Here is a 6731-nt window from a genome sequence, read left to right as displayed (position 1 = left end):
CAATACATATTTACAGTGTACAAAGATTATTCCACAGCAGCTGGTGGCTTGCCAAACCTGATTCTTCTGACAAGCAAGCATCCCTGAACACATTTCTGAGCCCCTCTGGCTGCCAGGTATGAATTTGTGCCCACATTCTGGCAAATGGAATAGTGATGGGAGTTTGTATTTCTCCAAGGGAAAGATGATGCAGCCACGGATGGGTGTGGTCAAGAGCAGGGCTGAATAATATCAAGAACATCTGTACCTGCTAGGTACAGGTAAGATTTATACTTCTAAGATTTGGAGGCTTACTAACTACAGCAGTTAGTTTAATGTTAACTAATATTGATAGAAAAATACATTTAGTAACACTTTACACCCATCATTAGTTTTTTGAAAATTTTTGTAAGATAGATTACTATTTTAAAAAATGGATTTATTTTGGTCAGTCATGCCTGATTTATTATAGAATAGACACTGTTTTTTTTACTTTTTGAGATAGGGTCTCTCTACATAGGTCTGGCTGAACTTGAACTCACAGAGTGCTGGGATTAAAAATGTGTGCCACCACACCTGGCCTAATAGACACTATTTAAAAAAATTTTTCCACTTATGTATTTTATATGTATGTGTTTTGCCTGTATGTCTATGCACCACCTGCATATCAAGTGCCCACAAAGGACAGAAAACAGCATCAGATCCCCTGGAATTGGAGTTAGGAATGGTTGTGGGTGCTGGGAATTGAACCTAGGTCCCTCTAAGAACAAGTGCTCCTAACTGCTCAACCATCTCTCCAGTCCCCTAGATACTATCGTTAAAAAGGGGTTGTGGAAGGCCAAGCATGGTGGTGTAGGCCTGTAATCCCAGCATTCAGGAGGTATAGGCAGGATTGCAATCCAGAGGCTAGCCTGGAGTACATAATGCTTACTATGTAGGCTACCTTAGGCCAGTGAACCTGTCTCAAAACAAACAAATTCATGGAGTAAAAACAATAACTCTCTTCCTCCAAAGGATTTTCATCTGCTGCTGTCTGTTATGTGAGGGTTCCTCAGGCATATCCACCTTAACCTAGTGTCAGAGTCTGAGTTTTTTCTCCCCTAACCAGAGAGTGTGAAGTAGTTGTTTTCAGCCCTAGGAGGTCACAATCCTAAATTTATGGCAGGTACTAGCCCTTTTCTCCTCGTTACAACTTCAATCTCTGAGGCTTTTTCCACTTCTCAGCAACACTTCTTATCAGCTAATTGCCCCAGACAAAAGAAGCTGCAAACACTGGGGCTGGCGACGGGAATGCCCCTTCTCCCAGATCTTACCCTGACATTTCCTCACTACTTTATCAGCTTTTCACTATCCGGAAAGCAATATTGCTTCACTGCCTTGATTTACTGGGGAGGTTTGTTCAAATGACCCAGTCCATTCTTGGAAACAGACACACAGGATCCTGGCTCCCTTTGCCTTACCTAGCAGGTCTCCCATTGGCTCTAACATATTATAGAAAATATGGCTACATAATTTATACTTTGGGAAGGAACTGTTGTGGAATATTACTTTAGGCAAAGTTGTGTTACATTTGTTTTTGATACATTTGTTTAACAATGTAAAGATGGGTTACATTTGTTTATGTTGTATTTGTTTAACAATGTAAAGATGTGTTACATTTGTTTTATGTTGTATTTGTTTAATGATGTAAAGATGTGCAGCGTTTGTTTCACCTTGCCTGCTTAAGGCACCTGATTGATCTAATAAAAAGCTAAATGACCAATAGCTAAACAGTAGAGGGATAGGCAGGGCTGGTGGGCAGAGAGAAGAGAGATGGAGAGAACAGAAAGGAGAGAACAAGGTTGAAGGAGAGGGAGGAACCCAAGGCCAGCCAATCAGGAAGCCACCATCCCGCCAGACACAGAGTAGGACTTACCTAATGAAGGTAAAAAGCGCCAACGCAAAACATAGATGAAGAGAAACATGTTGATTTAGTTAATAAAACTAGCCCAAAACAAGCCTAAACTAAGGCTGAGCATTCATCACTAATAATAATCCTCTGTGTCGTTATTTGGAAGCTGGTTGGTAGCCCAAAAGAAAGCCTGCTACATTCCAACATGGGGCCCAAATTTCACACAAGGCCTGAGAGAGCTGAAAACAAACCAAACCAAAACAAAAAACAAAGAGACCCCAGATGGATACGGCTCCTTTAAGAGGCTCTGCCATACAGCCGGCACTTGAGTAGTTGGCATGTCAGTAGAAACAACAAGCTAAGTAAAAACACCTGCCACAGTGGGGGCGTTAGCTTCCTGGAGCTGGGATGCGGGTTAAAAGCAGGTGCCAGTTAAATGCTGAAATGGGCCTAAGGCTCAGCGCTGACGGACCTAAGGAGGGGCAGAGCCATGGTGGAGGGCCTTAGCAGTTTAAGGTTTGGCTCACATGAGACACTCAATAAAGACAGGTCCAGATGGAAAAAAAAAAATCCTCTAAACAGGTTACAATGTGTTTAAAAATGTGTGTAGACAAGTCTGGAGAGATGGCTCAGTGGTTAAGAGCACTGGCTGCTCTTCCAGAGAACCAGATTTGATTCTCAGCACCCACATGGAAGCTCACAATTGTCTGTAACTCCAGTGCCAGGATATCTGACACATTCACACCAATGCACATCAAATACATTTTAATAAAAATATGCGTCGGCTTAAGAAAGAAAACGGGAATAGACAATCATAGGAAAAATAGTTTAAAAATAATAAAGTCTTTAAAGAGAGAGTAAAGCAATATAAAGAAGAAAAGCCAGTAAAGATGGGAAATACTCAGGGAGTCTGGATCCTGTATGGTGTTGTGTTGACTCTGATTTTTTTTTGAATGCAGATGAGTGAACAACAGGTGCTGAGAGACATGGGATTGTAAAAGGAACTGCTGAATAAAACCAACCTAGATACTTCAGGAATATCTTAACTTTAAAATGCAATTCAGAAACTGTATTGTGTTGGGGAAGAGTTTATACTTTTGTTTTCACAGGAAATGAAAACCTGTGGATTCCTCCACGGTGATAGAGATCAGGTTTGATTATGGAAGTCCTCCTGAAAATCTTGGCTACAGACAAAGAAATTAACCAAGAAAAACCATAAGACAGATGCCATATATACTGACCCCTCTGCATGGAAACAACTAGTTTTCTCAGGACTTAACCATTATCTCAATTTTCTCAGGGTCTCCTGGAGATTCGGTAGCCCTCAGACAACAGGAAGCAGTCTGGAGAACACAATGCCCACGTTCTCAAGAGGTGGGGTGAGTGGTTTTGGTCATTTGGTGGGTTATGGATGCTTTTCATCCTTTAGTGGGGACACAGGAATATGGGATAAAAAGACAACTATTCCCCTCACATATTTCACATTGGTACAGATTTTTGTATACTGATACAAATTTAAGGTCATTTTTGTTAGAATATACTCTATATGTTTCTACTTGTTTCAGACATTTTGGTATATTGATACAAAGTTATTTTTGTTATACCTTATGCATGTTTGGGGTATTGTGCTTATGCAGCTTATTTAAAAATGTAATGTAATTAAGAAACGCAGGTAGTAGCTAGTCATCTATAATAATCAATCAAATAATAATTAGGTGTTTTCAAAGTTAAACAGATACGTTTTAGATAGACAGGTGATCTTCAAATGCTTCAAAGACCTACAGAATATGGCATTTAAAATGTTTTGTTAACATAGGACTTTTCATGACAGTGAGACATGTCTGCTCCTGGTAAAATCAGTCTAATTTTTGAAAGGAAGATGGGCATCAAAGAACCTCCACACGAAGTTTGCTTTCATTGTGGCAAAGCTAGTCATTTGGGCAAGAAACTGCCCTTGCCTTGACTGCTGACAGCATGCCATACAAACTGGACATGCAGGACACAAAGAAAAGCGACTGCCAAACTTTAAAAAAAAAAAAAAAAAGTCTGTCAGATATTCTAGTCCTGCAGGCCAAAGACCAATGTCCCCAAATTGAAGAGGAATCCTGGGTGACTGTCCAGGCAGCCAGTTGTCTCTGTTGTTTGTATAGTTTTGGAAGTTGCTTGTTCTTCACTTTCTGTTTACTTAGGTAATATTATATCCTTCTGGGGTCTTTGATGGAGAGGAAGACTGCATAGTTATAGTTACAGTTTTCCTTATTTATGATAGAAGTAAATTAAGTACAGCGCTTTGGACTCATCAAGATAGGATAGATAATAGAGTGATTTCTCCAAATTTGCCAAATGCAAAGGAACTGAATATTGTAAATGTAATTCTTACTTGATAACTGTTTTATTGTATATAATTTTACTATGTTAAAGTTAAAACCTTCCTTTTTATTTAGAGAAAAGGGGAAATGTGGAATATTACCTGAACTATGTAAAGATGTGTTACATTTGTTTATGCTGCATTTGTTTAACAATGTAAATGCGTTGCTTTGCCTGCCTAAGGCACCGTATTGGTCTAATGAAAGCTGAATAACAATAGCTAGGCAGTAGAGGGATAGATGGGGCTGACAGGCAAAGAAAATAAGTAGGAGGAGAAATCTAGGCTCAAGAGAGAATGAGGGAGAAAAGGAGGGAGACACCTGGAGCCAGCCAGCCAGGGAGTAGGACATACAGAATGAGAGGTAAAAGGCCCTGAGGCACAGCACAGGTGAAGAGAAACAGGTTAACTTAAGTTTAAAAACCTATCCTAAAACAAGCCTAGGACCCAATCTGGTGTTGGGGTGGGCCCGGGGTTCTGCTTATGTCTTTCCTCAGGACAATAAAATTCCTCATTGGGTTTCTGAGTGCTGAGAGCGCCCTGTGGCTGTAGCTAAAGCCCAACACGGCAGAGACCTATTGGGCCTTCATGAAAAACTCTCCCCTCCCGATGCCAATGGGGATTGAAAGCCCAATATGGCCAGCTTTGGCAAGCATTAATAATGTAAGCCTAGGAACTGCAGCCATGCAGTTGGATTCTCCAGAAGGTAATGTATGGTAACTGGTTTTTCAAGTATGTTTGAGAATGTGTCACCCAGGCACCTAGGAGATAAGGATAACACTGAAGATCACTGACCTCCATTTATTAACAGCAGCATGCCAGCTAAGCATTTTCATTCTCACAACCCTATTCAAGCTGGAGCAGTACCTACTTCTCAGGAGTGGCTCTGTGCAACAGTTTTTGGCCTCCTGAAATTTATTTAGCCCACTTTGAAGACACCTTAAAATTTGTGAGTCTGAATGTAGTCATTATAAGACCATTAGTTCAACTCCTTGTGAGCTCCCTGTTTTTTCTTTATGGTTCTTAGTTGTTCTTTTGCAGAGCTGCCAGCTTCAGTCATGCTGGGATCAAGAATAATGGGCCTCGGCAGTTTGTGTTCCTGGAGTTGTGTCCATGCCAATGGATACCCACAGGCTCCAGAAGAGAATTTGACATCGCTGCTGCCATTGTTGCTGTCATAACAGCAATGACCACCACTGCTACTGTTTCTGGGATTGCCATTTCATAACTGGTTACTACAGCTAGCACAGTGGAGACCCTGGCAGCAAAAGTAGCTACCACAGTTAATTAATCTTTCATTCCATTGGGCATGACAAATTTAAATCAATAGTTATATACATTTCGATTGGCTTTGAAAGTTATAAATTTACAAACTCAAGTTCCATTTGCTTTTGGGATACCATCTTACAAGGACTCCAATTGGCAGTAAGGCTCGTTAAGGAAGGGAATGGCTCAGTTGTAGTTAGAGTTTTCCTGCCAGTCCCACAGTCGCTCAGACCCAACCAAAAAAGCATACAGAAACTTACATTGTTTACAAACTGTATGGTTGTGGCAGGCTTCTTGTTATCTACTTTTTCTATCTTAAATTAACCCATTTCTGTTAGTCTATACTTTGCCCCATGGCTTGTGGCTTACCAGTACCTTTACATGTTGCTTTTCATGGCGGCTGCTGGTGGTGTCTCTCCCCAGCCTTCTACTTCCCAGAGTTCTCTTCTCTCTTGTCCCGCCTATACTTCCTGCCTAGCCACTGGCCAAACAGCATTTTATTTGTACAGAGCGATATCCACAGCACTCAGTCGCCTTTAGCCTACTGGCTATGGGTGGGTTAAGACTTCTGTTGGTCTTTTCTGTGTCGAACACACAGATTGCAAGCCCAGCAACACTTAGAGATCTTTGGCAACAGTTAACTCTGCAGCTCTCACACAATTGAGCCTGTATGATAATGAGTATTCAGAGACGGGTAATACCTGGGGGGCACTCACCAACCTAAGACAGAGCGCCTGTGTGGCCTGGGCAGGTGTCTCCATGACAGGTAAGGTGACCTGCTGACGTCCCACACAACCTAAGTCAGAAGCTCATTTTTAGTAAAAGGGGGCGGGGACTGTAGGGCCCTGGCCCCTGTTTTGGGTTACTGTTGCCTTGCTTGCTGACCTTGACCTTGATATCCTCCCTATGCTAATTTCCCGCAAGATTCCACCCTCCTGAATGCTTAAGGGAAGCTCCTTGTCTGTGTATCCAGCATATTGGGTGTTAATAGCTTAGATGCAAGATTGTAAAACATCAGAATCGGGGTTGGGGACTTAGATCAGTGGTAGAGCACTTGCCTAGCAAGCGCAAGGCCCAGGTTTCGATCCTCAGCTCCCCCCGCCCCCCCAAAAAAAGAAAAATCAGAAGCGAACTTCTGCCATCCAGGGTTCTCCCATTGTGCTGTAAGCCTGTATTTAAGACCTCCTCCCTCCTTCAATAAACGGCATTTAAAAAAAAAAAGGAAGAAGA

Source organism: Onychomys torridus, chromosome 16, assembly GCF_903995425.1.
Source record: "Onychomys torridus chromosome 16, mOncTor1.1, whole genome shotgun sequence".
Taxonomy (NCBI): Eukaryota; Metazoa; Chordata; class Mammalia; order Rodentia; family Cricetidae; genus Onychomys; species Onychomys torridus.
Note: the sequence above shows the minus strand (reverse complement) of the source record.